This window comes from Pseudorasbora parva, chromosome 5 (genome assembly GCF_024679245.1).
Source record: "Pseudorasbora parva isolate DD20220531a chromosome 5, ASM2467924v1, whole genome shotgun sequence".
NCBI classification, from domain to species: domain Eukaryota; kingdom Metazoa; phylum Chordata; class Actinopteri; order Cypriniformes; family Gobionidae; genus Pseudorasbora; species Pseudorasbora parva.
This window is the reverse complement of record NC_090176.1, coordinates 19,432,859-19,451,789: the sequence shown is the minus strand read 5'-3', so window position 1 is coordinate 19,451,789 and position 18,931 is coordinate 19,432,859. Positions and strand designations below refer to the sequence as shown.

Sequence of the window (18,931 nt, the reverse complement as noted above, 5' to 3'; positions counted from 1 at the left end):
TTTTTTAAATCCAGTGTTGAAAAGCCCAAAATGATTGGCAAAAAACGTATAAGACATTTTAAAATTAAAATTTTACATTTTATATGAATATATTTAAGGGCCGTTGCATATTGTGTAGGAAAGACTCGGTACAGCCTATCTTTCTTTTATAAATATAATAAAACTAAAGACTTTTCGGAGATATGAAGGATGCAATACTACTCTATAGGTACTCAAGATTGACATGAGATTGACTGAAACTGAGTGTTTCACCCCCCTTTAAATTCAGAATTGATTATATTGCTTAGAAAGGGTGCAAAAAGCGCTCTATTTGTAACTAAAAATCTCAGTGTTTTGAGTGGTGAGTAGATTCTAACTTAAACATGTCTGATTAGCCATTGCCCTCCAAGAAATCAGCTGATATGTTTGTGATTGGCTACATTGCTCAACTCTGCAAAACACATTGTAAATACTGGGGCTCTCAAAAGCTCAAACACACCAAATCTGTTTCACCAATATGTTATAATTATGAAGAAAATTGATCCTATACCAGCAGTGATGGGCAGTTTTTACCTCTAAAAACTGACTGAGAAAATTCCACTCAAGTCCATGGCCAGGGGAAGGCTAAGACTTACCCATTCTTACACATACTCCGCCTTTGCATCTATACCTCAAGTTTTATACTAAATATTCACATTGCAGCTTCACCACCTATAGAGACTTTGGGAGTTTGAATCCCAAAATGTTGTCACCATCAAAACACTAAACAGAAACTCTGCTACAACAGATGAACTCAACAGGGTTACATTCTCCTCAACCCAACCCAACAAGTGCTTATGAACAAGAGTCACAGGAATGTAAACCCCTGAGAATTTAGAATCCAGGGAATTATCTGCACAGGAGACACGATTCTCTTTTGTTTAGCTGGGAGAATGTGAAGCTCAAAGCTTCTGATCAGCATCAAATCATAAATCATTCACATCTGTGAGCTTCAGCTCCTGCTTTCCTACAATCCGTTGTTATTTGATGTCTTTTTGCTCTGCTGCGGGTTGGATGAGATGTGTATATGACCTACTTTTGCTTCTTTATATCTTTCCTCACCATTTTGTACTCTCCCCCCCTCCCCCCAAGCTGTGCTTTGACTATAGCATTCCCATCAAGGTTCAAATTTATGGTCATTGGTTTCATAAACACTGTCCTGGGAGGACATTATCTCAGTATGAAGAATACTGAATCTAATTTAGCTAGCCAATTTATTATATAACTATTCATTCATGCACTACTGAGAGACAGAAGCTGTTGTATTATTAGTTTCAGAGGCGCTGCACTGATACTCTAGATGAGAATTGATGGACAAATGAGTTTTGTTTACATGCCGTGTGTGAGATACTGAATGACCCATCAGGCTTGGTCACAGCTTGCCAGGATCATCTTGCAGTTTCCTTGCAAAACTGTCAAGCAACTTCACAGTTTCACAGTTTGTTCAGTCTGTGGGAGAGAAAAAAAAAAACACTAGAGGGAATCCTCGCCGAAGGTGATTTGTACTCTGCCTTGTTTGACATAAATACTTGTCACGAGCATGCATTCATATTCTATATATCTATTGTCTTACATGTAAATTGTATTTTAGTTCATTTATATAGCATTTTTTACGATACAGATTGATTCAAAGCAGATTTACAGTGATATTAGGAAATGAATGCAACAATTGCTTGTTTTGGCTGTTTTGGCTGTACAGCAGCTCTAGAAAAAAAAAACACATTGTTAACAAGTTTTTGATTGATTAATTTCTGTTGTAAAGATATCTTTAGTTATTAACTAAGAGTACATTAACATTTTCAACTGAAAACAGAACACTTTTAATGCATTCCGTCCGTTCATTTAAACGACCAGTGTTTACACGACCAGCGTTTTGGTGACCTGAGAAAGCAAATTTTGAAATAGGTTTTGAAAAAGAGTTTTTAAAAATATACCATGATCATCTCTGTGTAAACTTCAAAAATGTGAATCTGTAAACATTGTGACAGCATGCGTAGTACGTGTTTAGTCTATAGGCATGCATGTTTGAATGCGTACAGTGCATCCGGGAAGTATTAACAGCGCTTCAGTTATTCCAAATTTAGTTATTTTTCAGCCTTATTCCAAAATGTATTAAATTCATTATTCTCCTCAAAATTTTACAAACAATGCTTAATAATGACAATGTGAAAGAAGTGTGTTTGAAATCTTTGCAAATGTATATATATAAAAAAAACCTATGTATTAAAAAAATAACATGTACATAAGTATTCACAGCCTTTGCTCAATACTTTGATGAAGCATCTTTGGCACCAGTTACAGTCTCAAGTCTTTTTGAGTATGATGCTACAAGCTGGGCAAACCAATATTTCTCCTAGTTTCTTCCATTCTTCTTTGCAGGACCTCTCAAGCTCCCTCAGGTTGGATGGGGAGCGTCAGTACAGTCCAGAGCGCTCTGAACAAGTTGTCATCAAGGATATTTCTGTACATTGCTGCATTTATCTTTCCCTCGATCCTGACCAGTCTCCCTGTTCCTGCTGATGAAAACATTCCCCACAGCATGATGCTGCCACCACCATGCTTCACTATAGGGATGGTATTGGCCAGGTGATGAGCAGTGCAGGGTTTCCTCCAGACATAATGCTTGTCATTCAGGCCAAATCTCAGTTCAATCTAGATAGATGGATAGATAGACATTTATTGTCCCTAAACAGGACATTTGTTTTCACAGACTGTACACAGTACACGCGACTGGCAAAAACATATGTACTGACAAAAATAAATCTTTGTTTCATCAGACAAGATAATTGTTTCTTATGGTCCTTCAGGTGCCTTTTGTCAAACGCAAGGCGGGCTGTCATGTGCCGTCTAGACACTCTACCGTACAGACCTGATTGGTGGAGTGGTGCAGAGATAGTTATTATTTTGGAAGGTTATCATCTCTCCACAGAGAAATGCTGGATCTCTGTGCGGTGACCATTGGGTTCTTGGTCACCTCCCTGACTAAGGCCCTTCTCCCCCGATCGCTCAGTTTGACCGGACGGCCAGCTCTAGGAAGAGTCTTGGTGGTTCTAAACTTCTTCCATTTATGGATAGTGGAAGCCACTGTGCTCACTGTGAGTTCCAATACTGCAGAAATGTTTCTGTACCCTTCCCTATATCTGTGCCTTCACACAATCCTGTCTTGGAGGTCTACAGATGATTCCTTGATTTCTTGATTCTACAGACGTGGACTCTAATTAAGTTGTAGAAACATCCAGCCGGATCTCACGAAAATGCATATAAATAGCACGAGTTTACAATGTCGTGGAATGTATACGCCAAAACTCATATTATTAGCGTGTCTATGCCAAGCTTTTTTTCGCGTGCATATGATACGCACTTTATGGCATATTATACATACAAACCCCCCATGGCGTATGGTGTGAATGTGATTTTTTTATTTTTTTTCATTTGAATCAATTTGCAAAGATTCCAAACAAACTTCTTTCACGTTGTCATTATGGGGTATTGTTTGTAGAATTTTGAGGAAAGTAATTAATTGAATCCCTTTTGGAATGAGGCATAACAAAATGTGGAAAAAGTGAAGCGCTGTGAATACTTTTTTTGCACTGTATGTGCGCATAGTCTTTCTTTACAAAGCACCATTGCCAATTTCTTGCTTGGCATGAATAATACAGCGATTTTTAGTTGTTCCAATGGATCCGTGTGAATGGGAATCATTTTGAAAATACTTTCACCTCAACAGAGAAATACATTTTGTTGTGAACATAGTCTAGTTGACACGGTCTCTGCTGACACTTCAGTTGTTGTCGTGTCTTGACACAGGTCCTTAATCTGATCTGGATAAGGCCCAGATCCGGCTGACTAGAGTAAACATTAGAATAAATAGAGAGACTAATATTAGGGTAGATGCTATTCTTCTTAGGATGTAACAAGAACATGAAGTGTTATGGGAAGTGTTCCCTGTTCCAGCTGACCTAATTTATGCAGCCTAACAATCAGTATCTATGATTTGAGGTATATAAATTTGTTCTTCATATAGATTTACACTGACAGAGTGTGTCTGCTTCCTGAACAATGCTAGGAAGACTGTTCCAGAGTTTTGGTGCTAAATGGGAAAAGGATCTACTACCAGCAGTTGATTTTGATATTCTAGTTATTATCAACTGGCCAGAATTTTGAGATTGTAATAGACGCAACGGACTATAATGTGTTAAGAGTTCACTCAAGTACTGGGGTCCTAAACCATTTAAAGGGATAGTTCACTTAAAAATAAAAATGAACCCATGATTTACTCACCCTCAACCCATCCTAGGTGTATATGACATTCTTCTTTCAGACAAATACAAAAAAAAAATATATATATATATATATATATATATATATATATATATATATATATATATATATATATATATATATATATATCCTGGCTAATCCAAGCATTATGTCAGTGAATGGCAGCCCAAATTTTTAAGCCCAATTATATATCCATTATAAAATAATCCACTTGGCTCGAGGGGGTTAATAAAGGCCTTCTGAACCGAGTCGATGGGTTTGTGTAATTAAAAAAAAAAAATCCATATTTAAAACTTTATTAAGTAAAACATCTAGCTTCCAACATGCCATCAACATGCCTTCTTTATCCAACTTATGAATAAAGTGTAACGCCACTCGCACAAACGCGAGAAGGTGAACTGGAAGGTGGTGGAAGCTAGATGTTATACTATATAATGATAAATATGGATATTTTTCCTACACAAAACCATGTGTTACCCCAGAGCACTTTTATAATAGATGGGTGCGCTTTTTTGGGCTTCAAATTTTTAGCTGCTATTTACTGCCATTTTAAAGCTCGGTGATGAGCTAATCACCTATTGTTAAAGTCAATGTGTCACTATACATCTGCCATTAAAAGCTCCGGTTCCCATAAAAACAAACCAGTTTTTCCCATTCCCCAGCGGACAAGAGTTGGTCTTGCATGCTCAATATAGCTGCTAGATGTTGAAAATATATGCTTGAAAGGGACTTCCATTAAAGTGTGTTAAAACTGATTCAGTAATTTATTCTTAGGCAAAGCAGAACCCAAAAATACTTCAGAGAGCTTTGTTTCCATATCACACTTTGAAGAAAGGCAAAGCTTGAGTTCTTCTTGTCTCTAAAATAGAGAACATGTTCATACACTTGATGTAGAGACATCTATTTCTTTATGCCAAGAAAGTCGACAAGACTACAGCTTGTCGCCCTACGCACAGACTTTTTTGTTTTATGTCATGTCTGTGTGCCCTTTACACAATTTATCACAAGCCCTGTATGTCAGTTACAAGATCACTTTTGAAATAGTTTCTCACACAAACTCCTGCACATATCAAATGTGAGAAACAACCTTGAGGCCGTTTACATGACACCATTTTAAAACTGAAAACCATGTAAACAAACAAAACGAACACTTGTGAAAACGGTGACATAATGTGCATGTGTATAACGTGTTCAATATATAGGCACGTAGTGTTTATTTACAAAGTGCCAACTACTGACATGGCATCATAAAGTGTTTTAACAGCATTTCTGTGTGCAAACAAAGCAAATGGGGGGGGGGGGGGGAAGATAATTTTTTAGTACATTGTTGTAAACATATATGATCAATGGTAGGCTACATACACATAAAACAGACTGATTATTACCTGAGAAAATCAGTAGAGGGCTGGTGGAGTCAGACATTTGATAATTATTAAAAAAAGGGGGGGGACGACATAATGCTTCTCAATTTTGTACCTTTTCATCTTTCTGTCCTCACACAATTTGTCATCACAGTCTCTTTCGTCCATACATTGCTTCCCTGCACTATATTCAGGTCTGATGACAGCGGGACAAAGAGCTGTGATTGATATCCTGTCTGTGAGTGTAATAAAGCAGACTGTAAGTGTTGACGACACAGTAAGACATCACTCTGTTCTGAAACTGATGCAGTAGAGACTTTTCTCTGTCAGACAGCTGAGGTCAGAGGTGAATTTTGGTCAGCTTTATACAGGTAGCATCACAGAGAGTGCTTGGTAGCCAGAAAGCAAAATGTATAAATGGTTTCACAGTGAAAACATTATGTATTTAAGCTTAAAAAAGGCTATTGCTTGGATTTTTTCAAAGAAATAAAAAGAGTTGTTGAAGGAAAAGCATATCAACAGATGACAGCATGTAAACGGATAACAGAGTATGGAAAATAAACAAACCAATAAAGCATATATATTAATACAAATTAATTATGAGGCATTCAAGATCTCTTCATAAAGTTTTAATGACAATTTTTAAAGGAAGTGTATGTAAGATTGTGGCCAAAACTGGTACTGCAATCACATTCAAATGACTGCAGAGCGGTGTATCCCCCTCCCCCCAGATGCCAAATCACTACTGACTTTGTGATTGGTAGATAGGTGCAGGGCGGCGCTTCAGGCCAAAACATTAACATCAATTGAGTGCTGCAACAACAACTTTTAAATGACAATATCCGGACTACTGTTGTCAGTGATATAACTATTTGAAATTAACATGATTTCTTAATGTCTAGTGACATATCAGGACCATTTTATGATTAATTGAAATACATTTCTTACATACAGTTCCTTTAAACATTTCTAGCTGCTGTGTATCTAAATAATATCTAAACAAGTAAGAGAAAATCATGTGTGAGAATCACAAACCTACACATTGTGCCAGAGAAATGTCCTTGATTTTTTACAAATGTTTTATTTATTAAAACTAACAGCATCAAGGACTAGTGTAACAGGGCTCAACTACATTATGCACGTTCTTAAAACCTGCATTTTCCACTACGGAGTAAGGTCTCATATCCGCAGCTATAAATTCAACCGCGGCGGTGATGTCTTTTGCCGTGTTTGCATCATTTGGAAATGCCTGACTAAATGCTGCAGGGATAGTTTTTAGCATGTGTGTTTTTGTCTAGTTCCAGTTATTGAGTAAATGACAAATGAGTTGACATGTTTGAAGTATTCCCGCTGGTGTAGGCTATTGTCATGTAGCAGATGAAGGAGATACTATTGTTTTTTTATCCACCACTCTCTTATCATCACCCTCACTCAAAATTTACAGGGAAAGCAAAGTGGCCAATACCTGCTGGTTATTGGGATTTTTTGGTCTGGTAATTGCTTTAATGTTACTAGCTATATTGCAAATTTAATAGGATTTTCCTAATTATTTTCCAAATTATTATTTTCCAAATGTAATAGGATTAGTCCATTGAATCGTTCGGTTTGTAATGCATAGCGAACTGAAAGCCTTGTACCGAACAGTTCAATATGAATATGTATATCATTCGTTACTCCCCTAGTATTCACATAATTACACACACACACACACACACACACACACACACACACACACACACACACACACACACACACACACACACACACACACACACACACACGTTTATGGGGACTTTCCATAGGCATAATGGATTTTACTGTACAAACCGTATTTTCTATCCCCCTACACTGCCCCCGTCCCTAAACCTACCCATCACAGGAAACATTCTGCATTTTTACTTTCTCAAAAAAACTCCTTCTGTGTGATTGATAAGATGTTTTCCTCATGGGGATCTAAAAATGTCCCCACAAGAACAAGGATTTCCGATATTGCCATCTTTGTGGGGACATTTTGTCCCCATAACGTAGGGATTACACGCCCCCAACACACACACACGCACACACACACACATAATATATTAATATATATTAATATTTGTAAACAGTCATTGAATAGATTATCCATTTTAAAAAAATGCATTATCCAATATAATCTGATATCACATACTGTATGAGTATTTATTTTACAGAAGTACTTACTTTGTGACCATGTGAGTAGTATGAATGAAATTTACTACATTGGTCATTACCCTGTGACCTACACTTTCACTACAAAGTCATTCAAAACCCCTCTTCTGTAGCCTCATGGGATTAGTAAAGTGTCCAATGGATGGAACAATCTTGCCAGAATCTTTTTGCCTACTGTTTTATGAATACTGTGAATTTGGTCATTATTTTTATGTTTTTTATTATTTTTTTGTGCATTCTATGTTATGGATGTGTGTGTAACAGAGGCCAGCCAGTGGCAACTGTATGAGTAAACCTAACTCCCCTGACATCAAGAGGAGCATTAGCAACTGTTGCTAGAGACTGTGGTCTTTAGCATTCTTGTTAGCGCACCCGTCTCGAATCCTGTTTGGAGCTGGTACAGTAGGACCAGTAACATTGGTGCCGTGACCCTGATGAGGGGTGAGTGTAATGGAGGTCAGCTAATAGAAGCTGTAAACCTTACTTCCCCAGCCTCAAAGGGTGCACTAGGGCCTGCGGTCTTTACCATCCTTTTTTAGCTGGAGGCGCCGGATGGAATCCAGTTTGGAATGGGTCAATTAGGACCGATTACATATGCATATTCAGATGCAGATGCTGTGGTTTAAAAAAAGATGAGGGCCAACTAAGAGTAACTAGTTAATACTTTGAAATGTCATTTTACAATGCGTGTCTTCTATGAAATGAGAATAAGCCTTCGCTGTCCACAACCAGGTCTGTTTAGATAAGAAATAGAAACAAACAACATCCAGTTCGTTTTTGAGCAAGGTCACTTATATCCACCTTACCTTAAGGACCCGTGAGGGAATGTGACCTTACTGTTACAGAATCAATTCCCTTTATTTCACAAGAACATGTATTTCAGTCTGCTGCTAAAAATTAATCAGTCTGGTGATATTCCAGTGGAGAAGGATAGCGCCTACTCTAGTCCAGACAGTAATAAGGGGGTGGTAAGTGGTTCCTGGTGAGTCTCTTATCTTTTTTTTACAGATTATGATTAATATGAGGAAGTACGGGATCTGTATGAAGACCTAGACCCCCCAAGGTCAGATGCGAGACTATCAGAGTGCGCACCGTAATGAAGGGGGGCAGTCCCATTAACTATTCATTACTGGAGACTTGGTGGAGAATGTAAGAGCTTAACCTGAGCAGCCAGACATTGCTGCGAGGGGGCGTCATGGTCTATTTGTGTGTGACTGGAAAGACTGGACTAATTAATAAGGTGGGGTCAGAATAAGGTGTCTATTTTTGTGTGTATGTGTTTTTGATGTATACAATGATGAGGCTCGAACCTGTAGGGAGCCTTGGTTAGTGACTGGATAAAACACTCTGTCGTTGGGTGCCTTAGGGGTATTACCCCTTACAGAGTCCGACTTTTGAACGAGAAAAGCCCCTACACGCCACCACACCTTTTGAAGAGGGAGGGTCGAATATGCTCAAGGATACGCGCCAAGCAAGAAAACAGAGTAACGGAACGACCAAATCAAAACCACGCCGACCAGAGTTTCCATGGCAACGCCAAACTGATGAATGAATGACATCATAGTAACTGGGAGGTGAGAGAGTGTGAAATTGATTTGGTGGAGCAGAGCGGAGGCGTACACGGGCAGGCACGTTTTTCCTCTGTCTCCCTACCTTTTCTCTTCAGTTCACCCTTTCCTCTCGCGCTGGATGGGATTGCCGGTAGGACGCGTTCTTTACTGTTTACTTCAGTGTTTGGTGTGTTTGTTCATGTGTTGCTCTAAACTCTACTGCCTTTTTACATCCTGGAGACATTTAAGGTTAAAGACTAAATGGGTGCATGAGGAAAGAGGGGTGATTGAGTGCAAGAGAATGAACGCGGTGAGATCAAGCCGGCGGGTCAGGCAGAGTTAGAGGACTGATTTGAAGTGCAGTTGGTTCAGCTCTAAATATACCATGAGTAACGTGCGGGGCGGTGTGTGAGTGTGAGGATGAGATCACTGCAGGGACTTTAGACCCCAAAAATGCCATTGGACTGTGTTGATGTCACATCGTCATCTAATTGTTCCAAGGTCATGGATAACAGTGGAGATGTATTGGTGTATGACTGTTTATTCTTTTATAACTTGCATCTGAGGTACTCGAGAAAACTGATCGCAGGAGCTTATTATATGCGTCTCTAGATGTGTGTAAGCTGCTGTATATGAGCATGTAAACACCATGTGCACATTGTGCGAGCCACCATTTTCCCACACGTTCTCCTTTGCCAGCATATAAAAGGTCTGTCAATGTCATGTGGAGCTGTGGGAGGTGTGTGTGTATGTGTGTGATGCATGTTTATGATGTCTGCTTTCTCCTTTCTACGCTTCTCCATAACACATTAGTGCGTCGCGGGAAAATACGCTCGCTCACAGCCATATATAATGTGCTTTTCGCTACTGATTGATGACAAGCATCGACCTCCACGACCGTAGCAGGAGCTCCAATCAGCAAGGGTTAAAGGTCATGGCTAAGACAATCAAGATGCCTGATCTAGTCAGTCTCCTGCTCAATTGTTTTGTGCGACACTATGTGAACAAAAGTGTGATTTCGTTGCACCTTGGTTACTTAAGTATGCATCAAACACTATAGGCGTCATTACCACGAGCAGAACGAATTTCTGTGTAAACTGTTCATGAAACCATTCATGTGTAAATCGTTGCATTGAACTGGGTGTTGTTTGAAGATTTTACACACATTTGTTCTGCTTGCGTTTCACGAGCCAGGCCCTGTTTGTGCAAATGTATGTGTATTATTACTCATAATGTCAGAATTTGGCAAATGTTCTGCTGCATTTTTTTCATTGGTGCTACGGTATGATCAGCGTTTTCGCTTCAGCTTTTCAATTATTCATGCTGCTCATTATGCATGTGGGTTCATTTAGCAGCTTCATTTGAATCTTTACAGCAACTCTCTGAAGACAGTGGAGCAAGGAAATATGCAGTTCCAGGAGAGCCTTTGTTAGAGGTTTTATTTGTTTGCTTGGTTTTCACATTTTCCCAGTTTTTATTCTGAAAGAGCTTAAGGATAACTAACCTAGTGCAGTACGTGTGCCTGCAGGTTTTTTTGTTTTGTTTTTTGGTGGCCTTGGTAGGCTATGTCAGATTATGGTAGATTACATATTTATTAACAGTGGGTTTGTTGTGGATGGCCAACGTGTGTGTAGCTGGTGGCAGGACTGAGTAAATGACTTTATCATGAGGACAAATCCTCAAAAGCCCAAACTGTACAAATGTGAGTGTATGGATTATGTGTGAACACTGCCACTCTCAGGCCATGAGTGGAAGTGCAGTGTTGCTCTATGACCATTTACATCAAGGTAGTCTATATTATATAGAGAAAGCTATATGTTAGCATCCTCATTCATCTCTAGGGCACTTCCTCAACTGCAAGTCTCCCAGAAGTATATGATTTACGTTGTAAGTACGAAGGGCCCCACTCTATATTAGGTGGCCTTAAGTACTATGTACTTACATCAAAAAATAAGTACAATGTACTTACTGTGTTCAAATTGTACTGCAAAACACTTTAGCTGATATTGAGATGGATACAGGTAGAGTTAGGGACAGGTGTGGTGGTCTGGGTAAGTTTAAGGGCAGGTTTAGGTGTAAGGGAAGGGTCAACTGTGTAATTACAAATGTAACTACAGAAATTAATTACAGACGTAATTACATGCAGGTATTTCTAAAAATGTAAGTACAATGTAAAAACATGTTTGTACACATTAAGTGCATTGTATTAAATGATTAACTGCAATGTTTGTCCATAGTAGTTAAGGCCTCCTAATATAAAGTGGGGCCGTACAAAGTACGTTTTATAACTTTCACTCTTGTTAGTTGCACTCAAATCATCCTTGTTCATATTACTTTAAAAAACTCATGTAACTACATGAACCTAAATTTACTTAGTTGTTTCTACTAAAAATGAATATTGACAGCATCACTTAATAAGTGTTTGTTCGGTCAACTTAACATTGCTGAGTGAAAAGAACAAACTGGGCAGTGGATCTGTAGTTCCCAGCATGCTTTGCAAGGAACTGCATTAGGATAATACATTTAGGGATTAAAGTGTTATTTTATGTGTTTTTCATTAAAGGGAAAAATGTTGTTAGTTTATGTTAGTGTTTAATGTTCAGTTATGTTGGACATTTAGAGGAGTTTCTGTAATTTTGTGCTTACCGTTATGCAGAAGAGTGGTGCCTGTGTTTAGGCTGTGAGCACTCACACACACATTTATAGGATTGAATTCCTGCCCTCAAACAATTGAGTTTGTCCAATGAGTTATTTTATGCATTTTGTTTCTAATAATATGCTTGTTGTTATTTAATATATTTACACTCACACTTTTAGAGCAAATAGTTAATTTAATAAGGTAAATTATCCTAACATAATAAACTTTTATAAATTTAACTTAACATTATTAAGTAAACTGCACATAAATATTACGTAAAAGTGACAAATTCAAATGGATTGTATTTACACAAAGAAATTGTCATCTTTACTTGAAGTTACTGCTTTAGTCAGTTAGGTAACAAGAGTCCATGTTTACAATGAATGTTTACTGTTTTTACATATTGTTACACATTACATTACATTGCACATAAGCATTCTACTCACTTTTGTGAAGTACTGTCTTTTCCAACATAGTGTTCATGACCACATTTTTGGTTGGGTCACTATTGGGGTCTATTAGCCCCTCCCCATCTTCTATGTAGATAATTTACTGTTGAGTGTATAAATAGTTCAGTATTTCACACTTTGTTACAAAAGGGTGTAGAATAGTGGCATTTATTGCATCACAGTTCGCATACCATTCATCCTAAAAAGTAATCAAAATTAGAACTATTTCAGGTGGAAATTCGAAGTGGAGATCCATGCACACTCTAATTTATAATATTCACCACAACCCATTGTGCTTTTTGTAAGATAACACACACACACACACACACACACACACACACACACACACACACACACACACACACACACACACACACAACACACACGCATTAATATAATAAAAATGTTAATAAACTAGAAACATGGCGACCGACGGCTCAGTAGGTTTAAAGTAGGATTGAGTGATTAATAATCAGTGTCTATCCTGATGTAAAATAATCATTTTAGCTGAAACAACATTGTAATCTTTTTTAAAGATACATCTGGCCATTAACTTTAAAATGCATCATTATGCAAAAACATGAGGAGAGTTCTCCACATGCAGGCCCACGCCTGGCAGATCAATGTGCTACTTCTTGTCTCTCCAATATGGTAGGAAGAATTATAGCGTAAATTAAATGAACTCAAATATGTGGAGTGCCAATGAGGACGTTAACTGTGATGAGATTATTGACAGGCCAGTTTATAGTGACAGGATGCACTTAACACGTTTTTACTGGTGTCTGACCTCGACTAGTCTTAGCCCCATTCGTCATGCCCACGGACCGTTGGCAACGGAAACACTTCAGGAGTTTGAAATCGACAATGAGCTCTTATCATCAACTAAACACAGGATTTTCAAAAGTATGTGAAGTTTGCGGCTCCGTTGTTGCAGTAAACTTGCACAAGTTTTCGATTTAACACTTTATAGATGCATGCCGGTCTGTTATTGACTTTACATTTTCACGCCCCTAAACATGACAGACAGACATCCTCTTGGGAAGTTCTTGGCCACTGAAAGCTTCAGAAAAGTCCAGAACTTTTCCCTTCAGTCTAAAGGTCTTGCTACGCGAGACTAGAACTCGACTGACTGAACAGAAGAAATTAACTGGAGATTTCCACTTCCAAGAAGTCGGAGCCACAGAGACACACCCGCCTATTACAAAATCGCCACGGACTAATTGTAGTTTAAAGGCGTTAACAACCAGAGCAAACTTTTACGTAAAGATTGCTTTGGCAAGTTGTTTCGAACTCCAAAGGAATTACGGTTTGGTCTGATTTTTAAAATGGCGTGACAGCAGTTTGTTTTTTTTGATTTCGCTTCAAGTATATCAGGGCCTTTAGAGAAAGTGATCTGCCCAGGTCACAGCTGATAGTAATTACCACTGTCAATCTCAAATAAACTATGTCCCAGTCCTACTTCACACTTAAGCCCCATTAAGAGTCCAAGAGTTGATGGAGTAATGTAATTTTACCAAAGGACATCTGTAATATTTATGGCCAATTCTCATAGGATAAGAAATCTCAGTAAAAATAGCGGGAGGGGTAATTTTACGCACCACTGTCACCCCCCTGTTGTCATGTGTATATTACGTTGTTTCCTGATATCACACGCGCAAACACAATAATATATTGTATATAACAGTGGTCGAACTATTTATTAAGTAAATTAATGATTGGATTCTGTTGGTAATAGGGACTTACCTAATGCTAAAAGAAGTTTCATGCCTCTGACAAGTGCTTTCGACCTTATTTTTGATCTGAATGTTATGTGAAAAACACTTGAGGTTTGCCACAGACTTGTCCCATTGCCTAGAATGCAACTGAATGCTTCAAGCGCGCCTCCATAATTAAACAGGAAATGACCTAATATTTACATACATATTGACAGCTGTTCTATTTGCATGGGATCATCATTACCTGAGGTAATTTTTCAGAAGGTAAAAGTCGGCGTAATCTTTATTGACATCGTCCATAATGAGATGGCACATTCAGGCGGAACTAAAATCTCTGAGAAGCTCTGGTAATAATTACTTTACCCCACCTCTCCATGTTAAACTAATCCCGTTCAAATAGGGCTTTATACTAGTATAGTGCACAAGCTGCTGTACCAAGACAGTTCGTTGCTTAGCAACATGATGATTTTGTTTACACCCCCAGTGGAGTGAGCAAGCAAATAAATGTGTGTGTGTGTGTGTGTGTGTGTGTGTGTGTGTGTGTGTGTGTGTGTGTGTGTGTGTGTGTGTGTGTGTGTGTGTGTGTGTGTGTGTGTGTGTGTGTGTGTGGATTGTCTGGTGTGCACGGCTGTGGTCAGATCCCCCTTGCCTCGCTCTGTTCTTGTCTCTGGGAAGATATTCCCCACCACCACCACCACAAGAGTGTCTTCTGAGAGATTCCTGTGTTCCCGTCTGTTTTTCCCTGAGCTGGAAAATGCAAAGAGTGTGTGCGCACATGACCTACTGTCTCATGGGAAGGAAAACATAGCACTGTGTTTGGGTGCAGCTCCAGCTTTAAGCTCTAATGTAGGTCTGGAGAGCAATTTGGACATCCTGGCACGAGTCCTGGTATTAGTCATTTAGAATCCCATCCAGTCAGGGTCAGACTCCTCCCCTCATCCCTCTCACGCTCTAGTTTTCCGTTAGGCTCTGTTGTTAAACAGCTGTGGCTTGAAGGACAGGTGGAAGTTTGAGAATGTTGAATGACTTCAGAAAGGGTGCAGCTGTCAAACTGGCTTCATAGCATAATTGGAGTTGTCTCAACGGAGTAGAAAGGACCCTGAGCGAGGAAAGAACAGAAGAAAGAAGAAAAGAAAAAACGGTGAGAGAGGCTAGGTCAACCAGTGTGATGCTTACAGTACGACTGACAGATGATGGGGAGGGTAAGATGAGGACATGGGGCTATAAGTTTGACTTTCTCTCTTTCTTTCTTTTTAAATGAGCATTGGGGTATCTCTCTCTCTCTCTCTCTCTCTCTCTCTCTCTCTCTCTCTCTCTCTCTCTCTCTCTCTCTCTTCTCTCTCTCCTACTCTCCCATGGCTGTGGTAGTTAATGGGCCAAATTAATCATGGATCTTTCAAGGCTTGTCTCCCTGCAGCTTGTGTTTGTGAGTGAGAGAGAGAGAGATAAAATAAATATGCATGCTTATGCTGACTACAAATAGGGAGTGCGCAAGTTGTTTTTTTTTTGTTGTTGTTTTAACAACAAATAAGAAAGGTAACACTGTTTAACTGGTAACACAGTAAATTGTGGCTTTCTGGTGGAAACCTTGTTCATTTTTCTTCATTACTATTGCTCACCCTTTACATCTGTCTGTGGATTTTCCAAATATCTAACCAATGAAAATATTATTATTTATTTTTTTTAAATGGCGTGACTAAACCACATAACTCACTGTATATTTAAACGTCCGTGTATGTCATGCTGAATTGACATATCCCATTGACTTCCATAGTAGCCCCCCCCCCCCCCATACTATGGAAGGCAATGGTGTCCATTAACTGTTTAGTCAACCACATTCTTCAAAATATCTTCTTTAGTGTTCAGCAGAAGAAAGAAATTCATACAAGTTTAGATCAAGTTGAGGGTGAGTAAATGATGACAGCATTTTCATTTTCAGGTGAACTATCCTTTTAAACCAATTATTAAGCCGACAATGCATTCTGTCATGTAAGCGCATTAATTTATTTTTTATTTCACTTTTTTATTTTATCAGAGTAAGGTTATAAACAGCTTAAGAAAAAAAAAAAGATCAACAGCTAGATTTGTGTACCTTACCCTAATTTCTCTTGCTATGTGTAAACATTAACCTGCATTCTGTTGGCTTATTAAAGTCCCTGTAAAAGCAATTCTGAGAATTGTTTCTAAACACAATATGCATTTTAGAAATGGATTGTTGAAACGTATTACAAAGACTGTAAACTGTGTAGTACTAAATTGTGAAGTTAGACCATTTAACAGTTTTTTACCATTTCTGTGTTTCTGCACATTCGCATCAGTTCACCTGCTCGCTAAATCCCAAATTACTGTCAGTACTGTTACTTACTACATCCTAGAGTTTGCTAGCTAGTTATTCCTTCGTCACGTAAATGCATATTGCATGGTTTGATAACTTACAAAACAGGTTGTGTCCTATTTTAAATTTCCGAGAAAGGATATCAAATTAAAGCAGTGGAGAGCCACCTTGATGGACAGCTGAGGATAAACTCCAACACCTGCCTCTGCAGTGATCTTTTTACACTGGATAGTTTTATAAACTTTAATCAGAGATGACTGGGATTCACTGATAATTCGCAAACAGAACCGACAATCTCCCTCCATGGCCTTCATCCTCCCGTCCCGCTGACAACTGGTGCCTTCGTCGGCAGAATGTGCCATTTTATAAGCTATTTTATTTACTTGCCGTTTTTTTTATTATTCAAATCTGGCTGAGTCTTTAATAACACAATTTTCTGTGGTGTGACAAACTCAGAACACATTTTAATTTTGATTTTACATGGTCTTGTGCGCATACGATAGGCCTATGTGACAGAAAATCCAAACGTTGCATCTGTAATGGCATAAATTTGGAATACTCTTCAGTTTATAATCACAACCAACATGACATATGGAATACTCAGAGATACTGAAATGGTTGCATTTTGACCTCACTACGCGGAAATAACCAAATTTATTATTGAAGTCTTATAAATTTACATGCATTGCTGAGTTATTGATTTGCATGTAAACCAAGGACTACAGGGTATTATAAAAATCTGATGTTTGGGAGTCATCAGCGTATTTGTGTGCATGTAAACATGCACAGTGAAATGGTTTAATTCACTCTAAAACAAAGTTCGAGTTCGATATTGTATCCAGTATATTAAGACATGATGGCGACTATATAACTGGAGTGATTCGTCTTTTTAACTTGCAGACATACTCTATCTATCTTGTTTTATCTTATTCCATTATCAATTTTCACTCTGTCACTGTCAGTCTCTCGTTCTGTAGCTTGTCAAAATAGGCTAGACTATCCATTGCTTTTCTGTCAAAAATTGCCCCTGTCTTTCCTGAGAACATCTGACTGTGGTTGTAGATGTGACAGAAGATGTGGTGGTTCGGATTCCTCCACTTTGAGCGCAAGTACTGCTCAATTAAACATTCAGAGACCACTCCAGCCGTACTGACTCCAGACTTGCTGCCTTCACTGCATGGAATACAAAGTTGTCTTAATTGGTACCACAGATGATCCTCTTGAGATATTGCCTTTAGAAAAAGTTTTTGACCTCACTACTTACAATGTGATAGTGTGTCTTAGTTTATTTGAGATAACAGTGTTAAGATAGGCTAATTACTCACAGTCAGCCAAAGTGACAGTGACTGACTCAATCCGCTTGATGCTGCTGAATATGAGCTGCTTTTTTTGAAGGATTAAGAGAAAAAAAAAAGTAATACTGCCTGATACTGAGATTAGGATAGATATAGGGTGAGGGAATGTACCAGATTTCAGGTATTAGGGTGTGTGTGTGTGTGTGTGTGTGTGTGAGAGAGAGAGAGAGAGAGAGAGAGAGAGAGAGAGAGAGAGAGAGAGAGAGAGAGAGAGAGAGAGAGAGAGAGAGAGAGAGAGAGAGAGAGAGAGAGAGAGAGAGAGAGAGAGAGAGAGAGAGAGAGAGAGAGAGAGAGAGAGAGAGGATTAACCTTGCTGAAATCTGTATTCTGGCTATAATCCGATTGAACTGTGTGTGAGGTTATATCATGCACTTTTTATTATATTATAATAAAAACAAGGCACTTTAAACATATAGCTTTTGAGTTTAATGCCATTTAGGGTCATTTGTAAGCCATGACTAAATGACTTTCTGAAAAGTTTAGTATGATGCTATGTGAGCAAAGCTGGGATCTTAATGGTTCAAGCATGTACAAGTGCTTAAACACAAATTAATAATCAAACATTACGCCCACAGTTTGTACACAAACTGAAATTCACACAGGTTTTTAATTAGACAACCTACTTGCCAGACAGCTATGATGGGTGACTTTGAGGATGAAATTATTTTCTGGATTTGTCAGGTTAGATGTATCAGTTTTTTTGAAAGATATTCAGAAGTTTTTGTAGCACTTTGTAGCAAGTTAACTAGGGCTATATATTCTGCTTTGATTTTGAGTTCTGCAAAGAATTATGTACTTACTGATTTTGGATAGATATACATTCCTATCACAAAGTAATTATGGTAACACTTTATTTTGATATTTTGATGGTCCACTTTGTCAAGTCAAGTCACCTTTATTTGTATAGCGCTTTTTACAGCGCCGATTGTTTCAAAGCAGCTTCACAGTGTTAAACAGGAAAATAATGCTACACAATTTGCTTCGGCTGTACAGCCGCTCTGGAGAAAACAGTGATGTTATTCAGCTAATCTGAATTATCATA

The 18,931-nt window shown here is 38.5% G+C and overlaps 1 protein-coding gene across 1 annotated transcript in view; it reads left to right on the top strand.

The window, feature by feature from the left end:
• The first annotated feature begins 9,437 nt into the window (after nucleotides 1-9,437).
• myo16 (myosin XVI) overlaps nucleotides 9,438-18,931 on the top strand; it is a 278,734-nt gene continuing 269,240 nt past the window's right edge. The window contains exon 1 of the mRNA XM_067443432.1: nucleotides 9,438-9,548. The gene's annotated coding sequence lies outside the window, so the exon portion shown is untranslated. The remainder of the gene's footprint in view (nucleotides 9,549-18,931) is intronic.